Consider the following 24,215-nt stretch of genomic DNA (forward strand, 5'->3'; position numbering starts at 1 on the left):
GGTAGCAACAAAGCATGCAGTCTGCTCCATGGGCAGAGTAGCTTGAAGAGCCAAGAATGCTATTTATTTAGTCTGTCTTGTATGGTTTGCAAGAGAGTATGGGGAGCACCTGTGGGATCCTGGGCACCACACCATCACTGCTGACAAAGGGGACAGTGCTTCTGCACCCCTTCCCTGGCCCCTTCCCACCTGGGTGCTCATCATCAGCATACCCACCCACAGCCTCACATCTCCAAGGAGAGAGGATCACCACCTCCACCTTGGACAGGGGATGGGCACTTCCAAGGCAGCAAGGCAACAGATGGGCAGCATGAAGTTAATGCTTTGCTCTGCACTGCTGGTGAAATCCCCTCTCTTTTTTAGCTGGAAAACTTGCCGCATGCCAATTTGCTTCACCAGCTACTCTATAAATCCATCATTGGGGGCAGAGGGACAGTGGGGGCTCCATGTCCCCATGCTCCCTCCTGTAAGCTCTCCGTGACCCCTCTGGGCCCAAGCACTGATTTCTCAGAATGTCATTTTCTCGCTCTCTAATCTCAGGCTCTGCAGAACAGAGTGGCTCAGGGGGAAGCTGAGCACATCAGGGTTTCCATATGCCCTCAATGATCCCCAGCATAGAGACTCCACGTTAGGCACCATCCTGGCAGCAGTGCCCCAAAGCCATCGCATCCTGGAGTTCAAATGGAGATCTGCAGGTTATGCAAGGGGAAACTGAGGCACAAAGCAAATGGAGCTGCACTATGAGTAGCTTCTATAGCCCGATCTTAGGGGAAGAAGTTAAAAACGAAGGATGATTTTGGCATTCTTGCCCTCGTGGCAAGCGCGGGGCGGCTGTTTGCACAGCCCCAACGCCAGTAGGGTTGTAGCATCCCTTCCCAGCCCTTTGCAGACATTCAAGCTGGGAATCCTGCTAATGAAAGGAAAACAGAGAGGAGCTGCGGAGCGGAGGCCCAGGGTGTGGTAACTCTAGAAGGCAGTGAGGAGGCATGAATGAAACCTTTCACTGTGGTCCAGAGGAGCCCGTGGCACACGGGATTGAGGAATGCAAGGCAGGGCGAGCGCGCGGTGCGGGGCAGGAGCCACGTTCGTTAATTAATTAGCGGGATGGGATGGAGCTGCGGCACGGAGCGGGCAGCAGGATGTGTCCCAGCAGCTGGGGAAGGGGAGAAGGAGGCTGGCTTCCCAAAGGCTGAAAAGCTGTCCTTATTTTTTCCTGTAATTATGTCTCCAAGGGATCGCTAACATTTACATTTTTGTGCGAGCTGTACAGTTTATTCACGGCCCCGCGCAGCAAAGGGCTCCGCTCATAAATGGCCTTATTGATGCTCACCCTCCTATACATTGTGCTCAGTCCATGCCGTGAATGGGCGCAGTGTGTGGGGGAATGCCTCTCCTGGTGCTGGTGGGGGAAAATCCCCCAAAAAGCAGAAGGGAAGGGAGGCATAGAGGTTCCTTCACACCTTCTGCTGGATTATTTCACCCCCTTTTCCCACTTCAGAAATAAATCCGTCAGGAAAAAGAGGAGGAAATGATCCCTTAATGTTGCAGACGGCCCCCAGCCCTGCTCCCCTCTGCTCCATAGCCTTCTGCATCTCACCAGGAGACGCTGCTATGGGGCAGTGGGACAGCGTTCAGCCTCCCACACTCTCAGATGGAGCGGTATGCTTTACCTGGAACTTCTCAGGAAGCCTCTCCCCAGTCTGAGGTTGGGAAAGGCCATCAGTTGCCCTCAGATGGCTGACAGTTCCCCTGGGAAGCCCAACAGCACATGTGAGATGAGTGCGGGCAGCCTCAGGCACGCACCCATCTCTGCACACTGCCTCATGCACTGTGCTGTCCCCATCTCATCCCCACCGTCCCATTTCTCAGAGCCAGTGTCTACCTCCTAGCTCTTATTCCTCCAGGCAGGGAGCAATCCAAGTGCAAAGTCCCACACCAGAGCAAGGAGCCTTCACTGCCCCACATCCCTCTGTGGGGATAAGAGCATCGCCTGCAGCCAGCAGCATCCCATCCTTGCTGCCTTGCACGCTCTGAACACAAATAGTGCCCCTCTGTGCCTCCTCCACAGACACATAGATGGCATTATACTGAGCTGGCCCCAGCTCTCGGGCATAATATTTTTTTAGCAGAGGACTAAATATTTTTAACATATGCAAACACGCATGGCTGAGGCACCTCCAGAGCCGGGATGCTGAGGGCAGAACAATGTCACCTTTCTACGGCAGCGCTGCCGGTCCTTGAGATGACGATCATGCAGCTTTGGAGGGATGGGGGCAAAGAGAAACGTGGGAGATTTTGGGGGTGAATTTTGCAGAAAAAGGATCTGGATTCCTTTGAGGTGAAGGAGTGGGGATGCACAGAGCAGAGGTTTGTCTGCTGGGCACGGGGTGCCCGTGCAAACATACCTGCGTGCGCGCCAGCCTTGGCTGGGAGGAAGCGTTCCTGACTTAGAGCAAACAGAAAGGTGCCGGGTCAACTAAGTGGAGCAGAAAGTTCTGCCGTAGGTAAATAGGTCACTGTCGGCTCTCAATGGAGAGGCATGGCTGGGGACATTCCAGCCATCCCAGGCACGTACTGCTGCCCTTCTGTCCACCTCTGTGATGGGGAAACTGAGGCACGAGTGCTGTGTGTGTTTGGCTGCAAGGATGCTGCACTGACACCCAAGCGGTGTGAGAAGCCCAATTCAAGCCTTTAATCTGTGCAATGAGTTGCATCAAGCACTGCATGCAACCCTGCTTTGTTGCTCACCCAGCTCTGCACATCTTCTTCCCTGCTAAGAGGCCCATTTACACCGCCCCAAGGTGCTGCATTAACAAAAGTGGGAGCAGAATGCTGCCCATTGAAATGCCCCCTGCACCTGGGATGGGGTGGAGGTGAACCAGGAGCACAGAGGTCCCCTCTGTTTCTGATCACAAACCCATCCCAGCACACAGAAGCACATCGCTATATGGGGCTGTCCCATCCAAAAGCAAGATCCAGATTGAATAGGAACGCGTGCACATATCTATCTTTCTCCTTCCAAGCCCCCAGACATATTTTCAGCCCCAGATGGTGACAATCCCTCCACCTGATGGGCTGATGAGGACAAAGAAGGGACCCTAAGGTTGGATCAACTGATGCGCATGGGACAGCACAGCCCTCACCAAGGGGTTTGGCTGCTGGTGACAGCAGCTTCCTGCAGCTGGGAGCGCAGCGGCCGACGTGAGGATTTTGCTACTTGGCTGTGCTGGCACGGCTGCGACGTGCGGACTGGGCTCACGACTCATAGGAACGTCTGCTTTCAAGCTTCCTTTTCAAGTCTAATAAAAACAACCCAAACTTGCCTTGCCTCTCCTCCTGCTGAGCCACAAAACTGCATCCATGTGCCCAGCGGGAGAAAGCGAGCAAAACCTGGCGATGCTCAGGAGCAAAGTGCCACTGGGCTCCAGCAATGGGCACAGAGGGGATGGCGGGTTGGCACAGGCTGGAATGGCTCCTGCCTCACGCTCTGCGAGCTTCACTACTTGAGCTTTGTTTGGTTTGGAAAGGTGTGCCATGCCTGCGAGAAGCGTGATGTTCCCTCATGGCTGCGATGCAGGAGGCGGTGCTGGCAGTGCTTGCATGCTCCCATCCATGGTGCCTGGCTACCTCCCTTGCCTGCTCAAACACACATTCAATCCAGAGCTCAGCACCTCAAAAGCTCCATTTTCCAGCTGTTGAGGTGCTGAAAGATTGGGATTACACCAGAAGGAAAAAGAGACACCACAGCGGTGGCTGCACCTTACTGAAGCTGCACCTACGGGGGAGAACAGAGCATCTGCCCTGTGCCATAGCATCAGCCCTTGTGTGTGCCATGGTGCAGGGCTGCAGCATCCCTAGGCAGAGGGAGGACGTGCCCTTGGGTAGAAGGGACATGGGGGAGTCACACAGGTGGCTGCCGGCCTTGGCTGTAGGAGGATTCACACTTCTGTGGCTTTAGCATCACTTTGTGGCCATGTGGCTCCTGGCTTGGACCTCTGCTTTGGGGTGTCCCTGGGAAATAAGAGATGGAAAGGATCCACGTGATCATGGCTCTTGCCACCACCACAGAGGTGTTACCACATCATCTCTTTCCACTTCTTGCCCTTTCGTGGACCAGGCTGCTCAGATGGGATGGGGAGCTTTCCATTCTTTTGCAACCATAAATTCCTGTTGGATTTTGTAGTCCGAAATGAAACCTGTGGATGTCACCTGCAAAGGTGAGGAGAGCTGCTGAGCCCGCTCCTGCCTCCCTGCTGAAGCTTAATCTGCCTTCATTTATTTGCATTATGAATTCAGCAAAAGTAATGGAGGAGGGAGCAACCACCTCCTCCTTCCCATCTTCAAATCAAGACATAAACTCAGCTCAAAGAATCGCGTTGGTTTTGCTGCTGGTGGTGATGCAGTGAGGACCTTGGCATGGCAGAGTGCAATTGGGCACTGAGTCCCATCTTATTGCATCCTGCTACATCAGGAGGTGCAAGGCTGCCCACCTGCACCCACTGCCCAATAGATCCACGTGGGTCCCTTCCAACTCGACATATTCCATGAGATTCTTTCGTGCATTGTAGTGGACACAGCAGTTCTGCCCAGATTTTGCTCCAAGGAAAAGAAGCTTTTCATAGAGCTTCGAGCAATGTGTGCATTCGTTACAGAAGGCCCAGGGGGAAGCTGCAGGCTGGGCACTCCCAGCCAGGTAGGTGGGAGATGAAAGGACACCTCACAATCACTGCTCGATGCCGGATGAGCGTTTTTCCTTCAAATTATGGGAGAGGAAATTCAATATTTTTATAGGACTTGCCTTTGCATAATAAGGAACGGCGCGGGGAGAACAATTCGGTATTGACGCGCAGTGCAAACAAACGCCTTCTGAAAGCCCCTCACCTCTGAGCCCAGCCCTGTAGAGGCTCAGCAGCAACCTGTCCTTGTCCCCGTGGGGCTGGGACCCACTGCCAGAACCCTCATGAGGATTCAGAACCCAGGAGAACACACGTGAGTGACACCACCTGAATGAAGACTGATGCTACTGCAGCCACATGAAGCTGCCCAGGTGGCTGGAGGTGGGGAGCACATCCCTGTGCCCACATTGCATCGCATCACACCCAATTTGGGGGCATCTCTTCCCAAAATAAGTCCCATCTCTGAGCTGTCCGTGCCCTTGTAAGAGCCCAGCCTCCATCCCTAACACAGCAACAGGGGGAAAGCATGCAGCGCAGTCACCAATCAGGACTTTGAGGGACAAAATGCACTCAGCAAATGCAGGAAGGGACCTGAGTCCACAACTCTTCCTTCACCAAACCCTGGCTCTGCTGTCTCCATCCTCTGCTGCTTATTCCCCCCTGCTCCCCGCAGCCCTTGCTGAGCCCTTTGCTAGTAAACAGCACTCCGCCCCGAGGCCAGCTTTCCCAGCACTAAAAGCCCACTTATTTCTGTTTGTCGTGACAAAACAGTAGCAGATTTGTGCTATAAATCCCCATTAATGGAACAATCGATGTTGGCTTGTTCCCATTAGCACTTTCCAAGAGGGAAAACCCTTCTGCGTGTGCACATACGTGTGAGTGCGTGTACACTTCTCCCCCTTGCAAACAACAGCCAAGGGCTCTAAACTCAAGATCTCCCCTGGTAGATGCCAAAGTTCATAAGCAGAATCTAAATACTTCAAATCCTGACAAATTTAAACAGAGAAACGTCTTGTTGCATCACCCTCTAGAAGGCTTCTTCCAAACAAAAGCTGGTGCTTAATCCATGCATGTGCCTTCTGTGCAAATGGGGGGGGGAGCATTTGTCCAAAGTCTTGTAAAGACTTGAATTAGCTTTCAGTAAGGAAATGAAGGAGGATTAACCCAGCATGTGTGTGGAGCCTCATCCATTGCCAGAGTTCCTATATGTCCACTGGAAAGCAATGCCCAGCCTGGCTGGTCCCTGCTTTAGGAGGTATATGAAACCCTCAGAGGGGTTTTGATTGAGGACGAAAGAGGATCTCTGTGTTTTCCAGCAGCAGAGCTCCCAGCAGAGATCCTGGTGGGATGCAGCAGCCACGTCCATTGTGTGAGTACCACAGCTCCAATGGGCTCATTGCATCCGCCTCACCCACACCACGCTCCAGCTTAAGCCTCTTAATGGGGATGAGGGAGGAAAAAAAGCACATTGGTGGTGAAGAGCTCCAGCAAACAGGGCAGGGAGGAAGCAGGAAGTCCAAAGGCAAGGACAGGAGAGGTGAACTTGCACTGCAGCATCTGCTTCAGCAAGAAAAGAGCGCTGCTTCCTTCCTCCATCCCTTCCTCTCCTCCTTCAGCTGCGCAGCTGGATGGATCTCATCCCGACAGGGCTCACCCTGCTGGGATTTATCCCGACTGATGGAATGCATCCTGATGGATCTCATCCCGACGGGATAATCTTGATAGGGCTCACCCTGCTGGGACTATCCTAACGGGGTTCATCCTGCCGGCGTTTCTCCCGCTGTATGTTCTCAAATGGCAAACAGGTGGCGATGTTGTACTCCAGGATTTCAGCTTCCAGCCCCAAAAATCGGGCTGCATCCAGAGAGCCGCCCTCCGAGGCGGACAGGCTGCATTCCCCCCCAGTGTTCAGTGGGCCAGGCTCTGCTGGCTGCAGGCACAGGAGCTGAGCTGGGAGAGCAGCAGAGCAGAGAAGTGCACTGGGCAAGAGCTTTGCAGACAGCCCGTGTGCACCAAAAGCACCAGCGTGGTGGTGAAGATTGAAAGGTTAACAAGTTTTCTTGCTCCCAAAGCCACTTGCAAGTGCAGTCTGCCCTGCACGGCCAGGCATCACTGATGATGGTGTCCTGCGAGGAACCAGCACGATGACATCTTGCTGCACCCATTCCTGGAGGGAAGTCTGTGTGGGATGCTGTCCCCAAGGGATGCAGCATGAGGATCAGGGACATGGGGTGGGACCAGAGACATGAGGTAAAGGTGGCAGATGCTGCTGCAGAAGTCCATGGTCACAGCCTGTCCCATGCAGTGTATGTGATGCCACCCAGCACCTCCAACAAAGTGTGTCCAAGATCTGTGCTGCCATGGAACCAACTTCTTTTTTTTTTACAGAGAAATAAATCTGGTGCTGGAGCCTCTCATCCTCTGGAAGAGGAGGTGGAAGATATTGGAGAAGCTCCTTGCCTTCACTGTACCTTCAGGTGGGAGATTCCCACAGTGTGGGATACACTGAGCTGCAGAGCAGTGCCATGTTCCTACAGACTGGTGGCATTTCTTCAGCAAAGCCCCTCTGGCCACAGCTCATGGGGCAGCAGCCACGCCAGGTGATGGAGAGCAGCAGTAGAAGGGCTCCCAGTGGTACCAGGCTGAACGGCTCCATCCTGCACCCCTGCACCTTCTGTGCAGGAAAAGGTGAGCACTCCATGGAAGGGACAGACCAAAGTTCTGGGTGCATTTCATCAGGAGAAGCTGAGGTTGCGGTGGGAGGCTTGAGAAACACAGAGCAGCATCCATCCTCAAGCACGGCCCAGAAGGATAAAAAGTGATGGTGAAGCGCAGGCTAAGAAAGCAACGCACCACACAGAGCGTCATCCACAAAGACCCATCTTGCAGAGCAGACACGAGTCATCTCAGGTCACATCCAGACCTCTGCAGAGCTCCCACCCACCAAACCCAAACCCCATCCTCATCTTAGCACAGCAACCAGAACCACCACAAAGCCAAACACGCAGCCTATGGGATGGCAAACAAGCCTGATCCCACTCCCCCGATGCCTGCAGAGGGGAAGACGCAGCTGACTGCCCTGAAATCCCCCTTTGCTACAAAAATGCCGAGTTTCTGCATAAAAACCCATCTCTGAACACTGTTGGGCAAATGCCCTCCCCATCCCTAGCTCATCGATGAGTGATTTCTGTCTCTCAGCCGTGTAGGGTGACCTGTCTTGCAATGGGACGGTATGAGCTGTGCCAAAACGCACTTAAGGAACAGCACAGTGTTTGAACCACCCTACAACTGAACCTTATTACAAAAAAAAACAACAACAAAGCAAAACAAAACCCCTTCAGAAGAGAAACACGTAAATCCCAGCTCCTTGCTGGTGTTATCTAGCAGCCAGAGAAACGCATGCTATTTGAAACCACCATAAATATTAGGGGATGTCTGATCTCCAAGGGCCAGCGGATTTGATGTGTGGATGCTGTCATCTAGGAACGAGCAGGGAGCAGCAGACGTGCACTACTGACTCACACCGCAGAGATGCTGGGAATCAGCTGCAGTTCCCCTGTTTTCATAATCTCACGTATTTTATTTGCTTAAGGTTGTTGGTAACTGTTGCTTAGTAGTGGGCCACTGGCCCTTTAACACCTTTCTCCTCCAAGGATGGGCAGCCAAAGAGGACGGCAGGCGATTCCAGGGTGTTTCATTCCATGGGATCTGCGGCAGCTCTGCTAAAGGACTTTTGGGTCCCTGGGTGCTTCGATCCCGAGCGCGATGCATCGAAACCACAGCAAAATCAGAGCAGCAAAATAACTCTGGGTACATCTACTGGCCATGGAGAGCTCCAGAGACCCCTAAGACCATATCCTGGGTGGGCCGAGCTCCATTCCAGCCCTGGAGAGCACCCCCAGCCCCAAGCTCTGCTGGCACCCCTATCGCCTCGCAGCAAACCACGGCTCTCCTGCAGTGCCCATTGCAAACCGCTGCTTTAACCAATGTGTGCTTTGGGGTGTACTTAGCAAATGTCATCCCGAGAGTGGAGGGCAGCCTGGCGGAGTTGTATAGAAGTGTGTTCCTGCCCCCAGGAGACATCTCCAAGGGATCGCCAATTTGCCCACATCTGCCCATAACCAGCATCCTGCGATGGGACGCCTGTGCAGACCTCCCGCAGACAGGATGAGGGAGAGAAGAAAGGAAGAAATCTTCTTAATATCCCTCATTTTTCTCTCATTTTCCTCTCCTTTAATTACAGCCAGGCTCACAACACCTCGCTACCTGTGACATGCCTGGGTGCAGCCGTGATGCACGAGGATGCTCCGTGCTGCGGGGACGGAGCTGCACATCCTATGTGTTCCCTTAGGGAAAATCCAACCTGGATGCCAGTCCCATGGCACTGTGCAGAGCAGGGCTGGGGCACACAGGGCTAGGATGTGCAAACAGAAAGCTATCGCTTTTCGGATGACCCTCCTTATGATTTTAGAGCGGTCGAGAAGGAAGCGCGCTGCTTCTGATGGAAGATTAAAAAGGAATCGTGTCACCAATCCCGCTGGGAGTCCCTAGGCCCAAAAGATCCCGCGTTGACATTATAGCATTGAGATAATGCTAACCTTCATATGGATAAAATCGAGGGGTTTTATTTAAGGAAGCGTTACTTGAAACGAACGCATTGCAGGAATCCACATCAGCCCAGAAGCCGGGTGTCCTCGTCAGCCAAGCACATTCTCGGTGTCACAAGCTTGGACGTCGTTGCGATAGGAAAATTAAAACTATTTTGGGGCAGAAAGAGCCAAATTTGGAGACCGACCTGGAGAGTGGCTGAGGATCCGTGCGCACGCAGGGCTGAGCCGTCGGCACTGCAAAGTGATACGGTCCTCATCGGCACTCCCTGCGCGCATCGCAGGAGCTCCTCATCTTGAATGGGTTAATCCCATCTGGTCGGGAACAAAACCTCTTCTGAGTGTTTTTCTTTCGTTTACCACCAACAAAAAATGCCTGTTTTCACCGTGTGCCTTTTTGTAAATTAAACAGCGTCGTCGCGTCATCGGCTCCAGCGCGGATTTGTCTGGGGAAGAGTTACTGCCTTTAGCCCTGAGGCAGCTGCCTGACTCAAACTCCATCCTAAGTTTCTAAAGGATTCCACGAAAGCTTTTTGTACAGAAGAGGTAGGACCTGAGCCCGCGCGCCCATAGCGCTAAAAGAAAAGGACAAGAACAGTTCTGCACGGCGCCCCAAACCCAGCAAATGCTATTAAACACTCTTAAAATCACCCACGGGTTTCCAAAGAGGGGGTGGGGATCCCCCAAATGACAGAGTGGCTTCCGTGTTCTGTTCGGTGTCCCCAGGGCAGGAGCTGCCCCAGGTGCATGCATAGCGCTGGGGCATTCCCAGTGCCGAGGACACCTCGAGTGCCCGGAGCCAGGGGAAGCTCTGTGGGTGCAGTCAGACTGAGTGCAGAATGCGGCCCCTTCCGACCGCCACTGCCACCGAAAAAGCCCAAACAGTCCCCTCACCCCACCCCCAGCGTTTCCCCAATCCAACCGCAACACGGCAAAACCAAATGGATTTTCCAACAGCGTCCCCTCACCTTTCCCCGCGAGTCGGAAGCTGCCCTGTGCTGCCTTCCCAGTCTCTCTCTGCGCTATCTCCAGTCCTCCCGCGGCTCCGGCGGGGCTGGAAATGCCATCAGGCTCCGGCGATACGCAGGGGAGCCCCTCGCTGTCAGCCCCCGTCCACCTGCCCGCACGTTCCTGCAGCCCGGCGGTCCGGCGCGGCGTGGAGCAGGCATGAATCCGTCCCTGGTGTCTGCTGATGACTTCACTTCATTAGCATGCTCCTGATAGTTCTCTCTGACTGTCTTTTACTGACTTTAAGGCTCTGCTAATCAAAATACTGTAGCACTTAACTATTTCCTGACTCCGGGCTTTTGTAAGACGAAGCCCCGCAGGGTAACGAAACCCAAACGGGAACAGAGATTGGGATTCGTGCCCCAGCCTGGATCCGGGAATGGTGTTTGGAGCTCTGCAGAGCAGTGTGCTCCGTCTGGCTGCACCCAGGGCACAGCGCTGCTGTGCCGTGCGGGACCTTTAGCGCAGGCGGATGCGGAGAGGAAGGAGCCTTTCCACCTTCGGGGTGAAATTTCCCCCCGTGGAGACGGAGTGGTTTTATTTAAAGGCGGCTCAGACAGAAGCAGCTGAGCTGGGTCTGGTGCACGAAGCTGTCACCCTGCGGTCACCCATGCTGTGTCACCCGTGACCAGTGCCACCGCTGCCATTGCCTTCTTGCTGGTGTGAGCAGGGACAGAGAACTTTCTGCAAAAGCAATGGGGTTTCTGGGTGAGAGGAGGGGTGTGCAAGGCGCAGGCACAGAACACAGCCCTGCCAGCAGCATGCCTGACACATGGGACAGTGGCAAGGACAGCGCCCGGCACTCTGGGTGCCAACCCAAAGCTTTCCCCCTACACTTCTCATTGCTTTGGAGTCCATGTCAGGTTTTCCTTGCACAAAGAGAAACGGGAGTGAGTTTTGCAACAGTAGGATAGGAAAAAGAAAAAAAAAAAAATAAAAAGAGGGCAAAACTACATAAGCCCATGTGCAGCTCTCCCTGGGTGCATGTGGTTGTGCACCCATGGTTGCAAACAGCTGTTTCCCTATGTACAGTGTGCAGCAGTGTTTGCACACACACACACACACGCCATGCCCACTTTTTGCATGCAGAGTTCCTGCAGACACGGATGCTGCAGCCATGCATACATGCAACCTGTGTGTGGGTGAGGGGCTTGCATGTGTGTGCATGCACATGGGGTGGGAACACGGGGTTTAACCATTTCACTGTCAGCTCTGAGCACTCTGCCACCTGGAAATGAGGCAAAATCTCTGCGCCTGCGCTCTCACCCAATTAACACCCTCTCACCCTAACGAGAAAACCAGCCCCAAATAGCTTTTAATAAAGGCCTGCTGTGCGCCGGGTGTCGGAGTGTGGAACTGCCGTCGCAGGAGCAGCTGTGGGGTCCGGCGGGTTGGAGGCCTGATTCATACCCAGCAAAATGAGGTCAGGAGCGGATGAGTCTCCGAATGTTCATTTCTTCGCACAGGAGGTGACCCACATTTTTTGTGGCTGATTCACAGCTCAGCTGCAGACACGGCTATCTTTAGTCCCGGGGAGGGACGTGGAGAGGCCGTGCACCGTTGCCAGCCCCCGGCCCCTCCACAAGAGCCTTCTGGGGGCAATTAGTTCTATAATGTTATATGTAGATATATATATCAACCTCCCCCTGCTTCCTACAACTTCTGCTGGAAGAGAGCGAGACCACGCACAGCTTTCCTGCAGAGCTGGAAGGAGAAATGCTGCCCCAGCTGCGGGGAGATGGGCGCATCCCTGTGCACTGTGCACCACCAGGTGCCCACCCATTGCAGCCCCTTTTCTGGGACCTGCCGAACTTCAGCCCAGACACAGAGGGACAGGAAATGGGGACTTGGGGTCCCAACACCCTGTTGTACTGGTGGGGCCACATGGGCTGACAGGACCAAGGGTTGCCAACACCAGCCTTGCCATCGTCAGCAGGATGGGGACCAGTGGCTGTGTGGTCATTAGGGCCCCCCCAGAAGAGGAGGGCTCTGTTTATGCTGATAAGGGCAAAGGATGCTAAACAAAGCTGCTTTCTATTCCAGCTGGGCCCAGCATGGCTCTCCAGCACTTTCCCGTGCAAAGGAAGGAGCTGTTGCAGTTGTGGCTGCATCCAGCACCCGGAGCGCCGTTGCACGAACGATAACATTTTAGCAGTGTTTATCCTTCTCCTTCAGGGAGGGATCTTTCTTTATCTGTTTTTAGAGCCCTAAAGCACATGTTTACTTTTGACAATGAGCAAAGTCTCCAGCGCTGGCGCAGGAGAGCCTGAAGCATGGGTGTGAGGGTGATCCTGCGCTTAAAGGGCTAAAAATGACTTGGCTATATTTTTAAAGCAAGACACAGCAAACAAACAGTCTCTGGCCCTGTCCCATGACAGCAGTGAACACAGAGAGTTGCTCCGTACAAGCACCTCCCTCCCTGGGCAGAGCCTTGCAGGGAGGGTGGTCCCCAAATGGCCCAATCCTGACCACTGTCAGTCACATCACAGAAATACAGAAGGAATTGTGGAATCATAGGATGGTTGGGATCGAAGGGACCTCAAAGATCCTCAAGCTCTAACCCTCTGCCATGGGCTGGTTGCCTCCCAGATCTGGATGCCCATGGCCCCATCCAACTTGGCCTCGGGCACCTCCAAGGATGGGGCATCCACAATGCTCGGCACAATCTTTGGTTTCTCCCATTGGTTTGAGTTGAACGCAAGTAGCTCCCAGCAGTTCCCTTACTAATGTCAGCAAGCAGCGATTTCAAAGCCCTAAACCCCAAGCACATAGCCATGGGAGAAAGCATCACACACATCCAGCTTGCACCTGTAGCACAGCCACATAAAATGCAAATCTTGCTTCGCTTAAGAGCTAGCGTGAGTTGGCAAGGAGGGGGGATTTAAGTCTCTTCCTGTCCTATTTAATGCATGGACACCAATCTGGCAGGCGGAGATGGTGGGTGCTCCCCATCCATTCCCTGGCCCCTTCCCTCCGCCTATACAGTAGAGCATGACTCATCTATTTCATAACAAACACGAGCTGGGTAAAACAACAACAAAAAAAAGCTCCCCAAACCCAGCAGTGCATGCTTTCTTAAATAATAAACATATAAAAATGTTAATTAAATCATGCTTTTTGACTGAGAATGATGGGAAAATACTTTCGCACAATGCTCAAATCAACACAGCTTGCTTTTTTTAACGTCTTCTTGCAGCCAAATAGATGCAAAGACCAAGAAAGATGCGGGGCACGCACTGTGCAAGCGCTGCAAACCAAACAGCCTCTTCCTTCTGCAGGAAAGCATCTTCTGCTCTAAGGGAGGATGCCAGATGACTTAATGTGCCACAAGCATCTCTCCAAATGAGTCTGTAGTGAGCACAGATATGAGACCCAGATGTTGACCACAGCCCCACCAGCAATTAAAAGAAGAGATCCAAAGCTGAAGGCTCCTGGTGTCTCTCAGACACAACAGCAGCCCCAGCAAGACCAACGCCCTTGCTTTGAACAAGCAGAATGTTAGTAGGGCAATAGGGCCATGGCCAAACCAAGCACAGCACCGGGAGCAGATCAAATCCTCCACAACCAATGGACACTTAGAATATCCTTATGCCCTCATTCCTGGGGATATCCTTCTTGCAGCATTATTCACGCTGCTTGGGAGAGTTTTGGTGTCTGGCTTCCACAGTTGTCCCATGGATGGACTCCAGCCTGCACCAACTGGGATGAAAAAGAGAAAGGACGTGGGAGCTTCCTAGAAACCCAACAGCCACTGTGCACATGGTTTCTGAAGCGAGGAGGAGGCATTTAGTGGCCTCTGTTGTGGGGAGATGCTCTGGGATGGTATTGAAGTGGCCTGAGCCAGACAAAAGCATTTCAACAATAATGTTCCCAGGCTAGAAATGAAATCTGAGCAAAACGCTGGAAGTTACCCAGCAGAAATAATAAGGCATGTGCAGGAGCTTGCTGACTCCCAGCTGTTGGGAGAAACCCAACTTTGCCACCATCCCCAGAGATTTTCCTTCACTTTCTTGTAGAAAATCCATCCTCCCAATGCCACCAAGCAACACCAACCTTCTGGAGCAGGATTAGCCGGGCTCCACCACCTTCACCCTTTGGCCATTCCTCCCATGCTTTGGATGAGGGCAAGATCCTCCCCTACTACACCATGGAGTGCTCTGACAATGGAAATCCTGTCTTCAAGAGCATGGCTATGATGGTCACAGACACCCAAAGCTTCTTGAGGGACACCTTTGGCAGCGAGTTCCTCCTGACCACATGAGACTTCAGTGTGGCCAAGAATGGGATGGCATTCCCAATGACAGCCAGCCCCAGTCACTTGCTGTGCTTGGGCTTTGCTAACGCTCACCATCTTTTGTTTGTTTGTTGTTTTGTTTCTTTGGCAGCTTTTTAATGAATCTTATCACTAAAAACAAAGGAAATTACACTAAAAGGACTGTGCTAAAATATCTTTAAGGGCCTGACTCTAGCTGACACCTATAGTTCTAGTGTGTTGTGCCAGAGCGTGAATCATGCTCAGATTGTTGGCCAACACGGGCCATTTCCATTATGCAGCTGCAGTAGTTCAGATCTCCTGGTCTGTTTGTACAGAGCTTGGCACCAACTGCTTGGCTCCTATCCTACTGGTGGTACAACTTCATCTAAAACCCTCTGGCTATTGTCACCCATGAAAGGAATCGGGTTAAAGTTGGGGTAATGGGGAAGGAAAAAAAAAAGGGGGAAAAAAGAGGCATTTTGTGCAGCTGACCCAAAATGCAAAAGAGAAACCTTCCAGCAAAGTGGAGAACAGTGCGAGTTCAGAATGTTTGGTTTTTAAAGAAATGCAGTTAATGTCTAAGTTAATGTCTAAGTTTGGGAAGGAAAATGAAGGCTGGTTGGCTTCCCAATCAGGGATCCTCATGCAACGAGGATATGGGATCCACATTCCTTAATCGTAGAACCACAGAATCGCTCAGATTGGAGAAGACCTCCAAGATCCCCAACCCCAACACACATCCCACCATGCCCATAACCATGTCCTTCAGGGCCACATCTCCATGGTTCTGGGACACCTCCAGGGACAGCAACCCCAACATTTCCTGCAAAACCTGCAAAAACCACATTTACAAGCATTGAGGTGATTGCAACAAGCATGTGAGCAGCCAGCAGCAACGGCTGGCTGCCAAATCGCTCCTTTGCATCCTGCTGCTGCCCAACCTTCCAACAGCCCGCGGCCCCGTGTGCATCACCCAGCCTGGCTGTGCTTTCCAGTCCCACCTGCTCCAATTCCCCTGCCCCGAAGGCTTCAGTGCAAGCCGCAGCACGCAGGGCATGGAGCAGCCCCAGCAACCTTTTGTCAGGGAGGAATTTTAACACGGCCAATCAATTTGGATCCGTAGCACACCTAGGCGGCAACGCACAGGAATGAGGCAGCAGAGCATTAAAAGCTACAGAAAACAGAAAGGAATTAATTATGGGTGTTTTTCTTTTCTTTTCTTTTCTTCTTTTTTTTTTTGGAAATGGCATTCTCTGCCAAGCATTCTTGGAGTCCAGCATTCTTGTACCGCATCCAGGCTTGCCAGCCTCCAGCATGCAGGAGTCATGAGTCAGGGTTTGAACGGTGAAGTGCTATTGACTCAAAAATAATTAGACCGAGGGGGAAAAATAAATAAATAATTAAACATGAAACCCAGTTGCATCACTTGATTTTCGCACCCAGCCTCCATCCCTTTGGCACGCTCTGACATCACCTTTGCACTTTGCAATTACATCCTTTTTATTCCAAATGAACTCGTGCGTGCCCAAGCCCTGACCTGGGATATATCCCATCCCAGCCTGCGGGCTCCATCCCGCTGCTCTCCTTCCATGAATAATGGAAACAGGAGACAGAGGAACTTTCCTACGCCTCATCCAGCTTTGCCTGCTGCCACATTATCATAATATTATATTAACGTGCAAATTGTGATCGTTGGCAATAAAAAAATATGTAAGAGAACGGAACGTATGCACGAGTGGGGACTCATGGTTGATTCCATTTTGGGGACCAAGAACGAGTCAGAACAGATTCTTACTGTTTTGCTTTCAAGGATGTGGTAATTCCCAGACTGACGGCCCTCAACAAAGCACCCCGAGCCTCAGAAGGAAGGATTTCCACCTCTGAGCTCTTCATTTTAAGTGTTTATGGTTCTGACCTTCTGACTTTTGGGTTTTTCGATGAAAAAAAGATCTGAAAAAGGCGAAAGTTCCAAAACCTCTCGCTTTTATACAGTTTTCTGTCCAATGAGAATCCCAAAGCTCTACAGGTTGGGGCTACTTTATAAACTACTGACTGCACAGACACACGTGAACATACAGCCAGTGTTATTCAAGGGACACAAAAGTGTCCAAGCGCTCTCCAACATGTGCAACAAAGTGATGCTCAGAGTGCCAGCTTCAGCCCTGAGAGCCACAGCCTAAATTAGCTCCAGGAAAACGAAAGCAAGGTAATTAAGAGCAGATTTGGCCCTGTTTGTATACGAAAGCATTCTGGAAACTAATTAAAGCCCTGTCCAACGCAATGCTGTTACACATCCAGAATGCCACGAATGTGCTGGCAAGAGTGAGGATGGGAGAGTCAGCAACCCAACAGCCCCAACACCCTGCAAGCAGCCTCTGGAGCAGGCACTGGATTTACGAGGTGTCAGGGAGAGGAGAGAGTGTCGCTCACAGAGGATCATCCCCTTCCTACGCAGGAACTGAACTGCAGCCAACGGGAAACTGAGCGGGAGCTGTGGGAAACCTGGTTTTCTGCTCATGGGGCTGGTGGGAATAAACGCATGATGATACTGGGTCCGGAGAATGGTTTCATACCCTTAGAATCACAGAATCATTAAGGTTGGAAAAGACCTCCAAGAACCTCAAGAAGATCCCCCAATTTCCTCTCCCAAAGAGTGGCTGGGCACCAGCACAGGCTGCCCAGGGAGTGGTGGGGTCACTATCTCTGGAGGTGTCCCAGAACATGGACATACAGCACTGTGGGACGTGGTTATGGGCACGGTGGGATGGGGTTGTGCTTGGTGATCTTAGAGGTCTCTCCCAACCTGAATGACTCTGATTCTAAGGGTTTCTCAGAGTTGAAGCCACCCAGACTCATCTTGCCCATTCCCAGAAAGCTCTCCCAGCTTTTTCTTTCCATTAAATAAACCCAACCCCAGCTGGGCTGAACTTGCCTGGCTGCGCGTGTTGTCATTAATTTATGACATCTTGAGATAGGCCCAAATCACAGCACAGAGAGCCTCGTCCATAGCCGCATCCCCACCATGCTCAAACAAAGCCATCCCTTCAGCTCGTATCTCCAGACAGCAACAGAAAAAACAATAAGATTACAGGAAATTAAAAATGCATAGTATTTGTCAGCACCTCTACACTGCAGCTTTGACATTTCGTTTTTTCTGCCCAGCAAAACCAGACAAAAAGCATTTTCTCCTCCTGCTCATTCTTGGTCAACCTCTTGAATTTCAGACTTTCTGGGGAGGAAACTCAGTAAAAAATGACCTTTCTTGAAATGCTCATAAACCTCATCTAGCTTTTTCTTTTCCCCACTCGCCTTCATGCTCTGCGTACTCATTGGAGTGTAGCGTTATCCTCCCTTTTTATTTTCCTCCCTGTTTCTGCCACTGGATCTGACCAAGCAATCCGCGCCGAGCGGGATGAGTTTTCCATCGTTTCTGGTAGCAAATTCTTTATGTTTCATTTGTGGCTTTGAAGCACAGCAGCTCAAGCTCCAGAAAGGGCTCAGATGGGCCAAGGAAATATGAAACATCGTCATATTTCTCATGTTGGAAGCATTTTTAAAAGGTTGCATAGTGGAAAAAACGAAATATGAAAACCTTGTGGAAGTGAGGAGGTTCCTCGAATCCTCTTGCCAGCCCCCCTGCTACCGCAACAACAACAACAAAAAAGGGCAAAAGCAGAGGAAAATGTCAGCAATTCCCCTAAAAGCACATCTCACCCAACAGAAGGAAAAGCATTTTGAGTCCTGCAAAGCAGAAAGGGATCCAAAGCGGCAAGAAGCTTTTTCTCGACATTTTTCCCATAGTTGTCCTATTCTAATAATCATTTTCACTCTCTTCTTCTGGCACAGAAGCCCAGAGCCGATGTGTTTATGTCACTAAAGCCGCCTATGTACTCTTAAAAACTATTTTAATGGAAATGAAGCAGTAATGGAAACATTTCCATTTCCCATTTGCTTTTCTAAAGCTCTTTCACTACGAAAACCCAAACCCTGTGCTCTGGCTGTGCTGACAGATGTCTCTCTTTAGCATTGTTGGACATCATTCCATGGGGCTCAGCTCTTGATGACCCATCCTTTGACGTGCCCAGGAGGCCACGGGGACGTGTGGGCAACAACAGGACCGTGGGTGATGCAGAATAGGGGCAGCCCTTGGGGACATGGAGGTGTTGGAGAACCATGGAGATGTGGCACTGAGGGATGTGGTTATGGGCATGGTGGGGTGGCTTGGGGTTGAGCCTGGCAATTGTAGAGGTCTCTTTCAACCCAAATGATTCTGTAATTCTATGACATGGGTGAAGAGAGATAGAAGATGCCCTTTGCTCTGTCCGTGGGGATAGAAGGCATTCCTGTTCTGCAGCAGCTCTAGGTCCTGCAACAGTGAGCACAAAGGCATTACATCTGCGTACAGGGCACAGCACTTCATGGAACTCTTTATTTCCGCCCATCGCTCTGCCTGCCCCAGTCTGCAACAGTGATTTGGGCACAGGCTGCTCTAATAGGATCCAGGCAGCAGCTGGCTGCCTCCTGCTTATCGGAGGAACGGGACGCTGCCACGCCATGCACGAGCCAGGAACACTCCCTTTCTTTCTCTTTTTTTCAGCTGTTCTTCCACTTGAAGAATGAGGTGGTTTATGAGGATTTTCTTCACAGGGGAAAAAAATGCTTCAAAATATCAGACCGTGAAGGCAGAGAATAAGCTGATTTTTCATCACTTCAAAATTATGTCATAAAGGCCCAGAAAGAGGCTTTGGCTGATACATAAACACAGAATCCAATACAAGTTACAGAGTGATTAACTGAAAGCAGCGTTTCCAGAGGAATAATATCTACACAAACAGCCACACTCTCTGTTTGCTAAATGAAGAACAGCTCTTATGGGCTCCGCCAAGTGTCCTCTTTCTTTTTTTTAATATAATAATTAAAGAAAAAGATACAAGAGCAATCATCCCTCCCTTATTAAATGCAGAAACAATGCTTAAACTGTAGAAGTTTTACATTTTTGGGGTGGATCATTGCCCACCTTTCCCTTTGCATTGGATGTCTGTGCCTGCAGGAGCTGGGTGGGCAGCAGGAGGATATGTGGATGTGGGATGACAGCTGTGGTCTGACCATCACTGCTGCTGGGAGGAAGGGGAAGCTCCTCTTTATAAGCTCGTTAATCACAAGCGCGGTCTCACTGGGAGAGCGCCAGGATGGGATATTTGCTACCTGCTCCTCCAGCTGCAACCAGGGCTGTGACAGCAGCTCCTGCTGCACTGCACCTGGAGCTGGCTAAACCTGCACTGTGCACAAGGTAAGCCACCCCTAGGGGATGTTTCCCCTCTCAAAGCAAAGCTTCTCCCCCTAAAAGTGATGCTTCCCTCCCTCCATTTGTTGCTTTCTTCCCAAATTAAACCTCCCCATCCCAAAGAGATGCTCCCCTCTTCCAAACTGATGCTCCCCCTCTCAAAGTGATGCTACCCACCCCCAACGTCATGCTTCCCCTTCTCAAAGTGATTGCTTTCCCATCTGAATGTGATGCTACCCCACCCCAAGTTGATGCACCTCTCTCTCAGGTTGATGCTCTCCCTAAAGAGATTCTCTCCCCTCCCAAAGTGATGCCCCCCCTCTTGGAAAACTGAGGTTCTGAGCACCCTGATGGAGCTGTGGGTGTCCCTGTTCATTGCAGGGGAGTGGGACCAGATGGCAGCCTTTAAAGGTCTCTTCTAGCTCAAACCATTCTATGGTTCTGTGATTCTAAAGTGATGTTCCCCCCTGCATCCCCTCAGCCCACTGAAGGATGCTTTGCAGCACCATCTCCCCACGCTGCTCATCTGCAGTGATGGGCCACGAACAAGAGCGCTGCTGGTGGTGACGGCGACGCTGAATCACAGCAGTTGGGTCCAAAAGTGGGGAAAAAAAAGAAAAGAAATTCCTAATCCTCCTAAGTGGAGCAGCCCTGGGATTGTGCAACTGCATAAAACTCAGAGAGAAAGCTGGGTCCCACAGGAAAGTTTCCTATGGAAAGATGCACAGTGCAGCCCACCCCCCCCCGGAGGCAAGGTGCCATAAGCAGAGCCCGGCGGCCGTGGAATGGCTTTAGCAGGGCACTGTGCTCTGTACAGCATGTGCCTTCGGCTCCCAGTTACCATGGCAAAGAGTGAATCTTTGAAGTAAATAGTCTGTGGGTGACGTCCCAGGTCGGGTTATAGGCTTGCATCATCTGATTTGTGCTTTATTCCCATTCTCCCTGCTCTTTTTTTCCTCTGAGCGCAGACAAGCACAAAACCCTCATGGCATGGAGTGCGTCTATGGCTGCACCAGCTGAGACTTCAGTTAAAAAGTTTTCCTGGCACGAAAGCAATGCAGAAATGGGAAAGCAAGGCAGGCACGGCAGATTAGAGGTTCGAAAATATGCTTTTTGCTTCAGCAGCCTCAGAACTCATAATGTAAAGCCTCGCTTGGGAGAATACTTAAGCACGTAGCTGGCATTAAGCAGATGCTTTAGGTTCGCTCTCATCCCTCAAAATGTAAAGGCACCACTGGGTCATTGCAGGGATGCATGGATATAGAAGAATGAAGAGGGGCTGTGCATACTGGGGCAAGGCCAAATATCAGCACCTTGAGGTTATATCCAGCCCATAACGAGGGCAGGAAATCCACCATGAGTGGTACCCAAACAAAAACAAATCTGAGGAAATGCATTCGATTTGCATCCTGTTTGCAAAGTTCTTTCTCACCTGCTTGCTTCCCTCCCCAGATGCAAAGCAGGGGATGTGTGACTAAGGAAGGGTTTGTGCACACGGTGGAGGAATTGCAGACTGGAAATGGTGGGGATTGTGGGAGGGAAAAGGCAGAAGCTTCCCTCAAACGATGCTCTGGGGCTGGGGGAAGCCCTTGGTCCCCAGGATGCTGCCCTTGCAGGAAGCATCAGCAGGTCTGTCCCATTTCCCATCACCACTCCAGAATGCAGCTGAGTGCGCTTTGGGAAAAGGACTAGAGGTAAAGAAGTGGTCCCAAACCCCGATTAGGCAGAGAGGAGGGAGAGGTTTAGCCTAAGAAACATTGCTGAGATTAGAGCAGGTGCTGTCACTGGATTAGTCTCAAAATGGACAGATCTGTTCATGAAGCAACATCTTTAAAGGAAAGATCTGCACAGGATAACAGCATGTAAAGACATAATGCACATGAGCGGGTTCCTAATAGCTCCTTCAATTCAGCCAAGGGAATCTGGGGATTACTGGCCATTTTGGCAGAGAAATAATCCCTAGGATAATGGTAGGAAGGCTTTGATGGTAAAAGCCAAGGCAATGGGCTGGATAAAGAGCCCCATGCAAGACAGACATGCCGATAAGCCGGGGCAGATATTATCTTTTCAGCACCAGCCATGAGAAATCACTGCCTGGGCTCTTCACTTTCTAACAAACTTAATCGCTTCACGATGAACCGATGGCATTTCCACTCCCATGTGCTTTTGATATTACTTAATGAACTTAATTAGAAAGCAGCCATCCTACTGGAAAAACAGCATTTCAGAGGGTTCCCTTTCTCTGGTTAGGAGCAGCCATGTTACATCACTGGATTTCTTTGCTGTTCCATATGTCCAATAAGACATTCAGAGTCCACATCCCTACCTACACAACAGAGGCATTAAAGCCACATCCATCCCATGCAGGAGGGGGGGGGTGAAAAAAGGGAAAGACCTCCTGTAAAAAAGCTGCTGTGATTTGGGAGAGCCCCTCATGCCTGGATCTCTCTGCTCCTCCAAGTTGCAATCCACCCTGCTCCCTCCAGGCTGTGTCCCCAAGGGCTGCGTTCACACCATCCTTTGAGCCACCATCTTCTGCTCCTTCCTCTTCCCTTCAGTGCTCTGGAAGCTCTTAGACGTGGTTTATTTTTTATTTAATGTATGGCCCATTATCCGATGGGATGCACTCATTAGTCACAGCCGTGGTTTGCAGATTACAGCCTACGATAACGGCACTGGCGCGCTCAGCCACCCATTACGGGTTTGTTCTCTTTCGGAGTTATTTGTTTCCGCAGACAAAAAGCTGGACGGGCTCGAGCAGCTCCTCCCTGACTTGGAGGTGTTTCAGAGCCAATCTCCATGTCGAGGCTTTTTTACAGTGTGCGAGAGCAGCACCCACACCCGCGGGGTTTGACAGCTCCCACCTCCGCCAGGTCCACCAGAAGAGCTCCGCGCTGCAAATGGAAGGAAAGCACTGAGGGGATTGGCTTTCAGCCCTCAACTGCTTTTTAAGACCGAAGGTTTTCTTCTGCCTTTGCTTTCAGACAACAGATATCCAAGCTTTTCACCATACTCCATGAAAAATGAGACGAGCTTATGAGAAACGCAACAATCGCAGGAGCCTATGCGCTGCCTCTCTATCCTCTTTGGTCACTGAGGATATTTTAAGTCTACGTTTCACGACTGAAAACTTCATCTTGAAAGCAGATCTTATCTGGTTTTCCCATTGCCTGCTTCTACCGCCGATCCTCAGCTCCTCCAGAAGCTCGGCAGCCAGAAATGCAGGCAGCATGTAGGCAAACCAGCTCTAAAATTGGAATTCCAGCACTGAAATAGTGGAGCAACAGACCTGGTGGGATGCTTGGGTTGGACGTGGGGCTGAGCAAGAGTCGTCTGGAAAAGGATGGGGAGGTTATGAAATAGAAGGTCTCTCGGTGGTCGTTTTTGGAAACCAGATATAAGAGTGAGAAGGGCTGGAGGAGAGCTCAGGTGCATCCAAACAGGATGGAGGAGGATTCGGGACTGCTTAGAGGGTTTGGACTTACTTACAAAAGACCTTTAGAGAGCTATTAAGAGAAAGAGGCAGGAAAAGATATTTGGACATTTATTATTTTGTCTGGGTCTGTGAGGCTCCTGGGTTAGCTGAGATGAAACGCCTGGGCTTTTCTGGAACCTCGGCAGAGTCTGCATCTCTGCTGCTTTATCTGTCACGTCTCCTTCAAGAGCTGAATTGCAAAATCCCCACTATTTGCATTGCTTGCATGGAACGAGCTTCAGCTGCTGAGGACTGCAGGAGCCAGCTCTGGGCACAAGTGGGTAGGTGGTACTGAGATGGTCAGGTTGTGCCCAAGGGATGTGCCCAGGAGTTGAAGGAATGGTGCCATAAATAAAGCAGAATAAGAGCAGCATGAAATGCTGAGCCCAGTGCAGTGGGACCCATCTGACGGGGGAGTTGCAGCACACTTCTGCGACATCCATTATATGACATAACCTTTAAAGAAATGCATACCAAGGACATTACCAGCAGTAATCCCTCTGCTCAAGCAGGACTGCAAATGAGCAGCAAAGATGATTTACGTCCATCTGCAGTTCCCATACAGCCCAGTGCATTCCTACAGCAGCACGGGATGACACACTGCACTAACGCCAGTAACAAACTGCCATTGCACTCAACAGCACGGATCAGATCGGAAGGAGAAAAAGCATCAAGGCATTGCCCATAGAATCCACTCAAACCCAAGCAACGCTTTGGTCACAGCACAGATTCTCCATGGTCACTGTGGGCACTATGGGTGAATCCCATCCTTGGAGCTGACAGCGTTGTGGACTGTGTTTATAGCCACAGCTCTGCTTTCCTGGGGCAACTCTTGGCCCTACAATGGCCAAGAGTTCCCATCATAGCAGAGCCGAGAGGAAGACGCGGCTTAAGGATAAATGCTACTAAC

The 24,215-nt window shown here is 51.2% G+C and overlaps 1 protein-coding gene across 2 annotated transcripts in view; it reads right to left on the reverse strand.

Moving 5' to 3' along the window:
• The window catches only part of ZNF469 (zinc finger protein 469), a 121,768-nt gene that overhangs the window by 37,370 nt on the left and 60,183 nt on the right, over positions 1-24,215 (reverse strand). The window contains exon 1 of one of the 2 annotated variants that reach the window (XM_072346863.1): positions 10,252-10,466. The exons of the other annotated variant lie outside the window; for it this stretch is intronic. The gene's annotated coding sequence lies outside the window, so the exon portion shown is untranslated. Of the gene's footprint in view, positions 1-10,251; positions 10,467-24,215 lie in introns of those variants that run through there. 2 annotated transcript variants of the gene reach the window in all.

This window comes from Excalfactoria chinensis, chromosome 11, assembly GCF_039878825.1.
Source record: "Excalfactoria chinensis isolate bCotChi1 chromosome 11, bCotChi1.hap2, whole genome shotgun sequence".
NCBI classification, from domain to species: Eukaryota; Metazoa; Chordata; class Aves; order Galliformes; family Phasianidae; genus Excalfactoria; species Excalfactoria chinensis.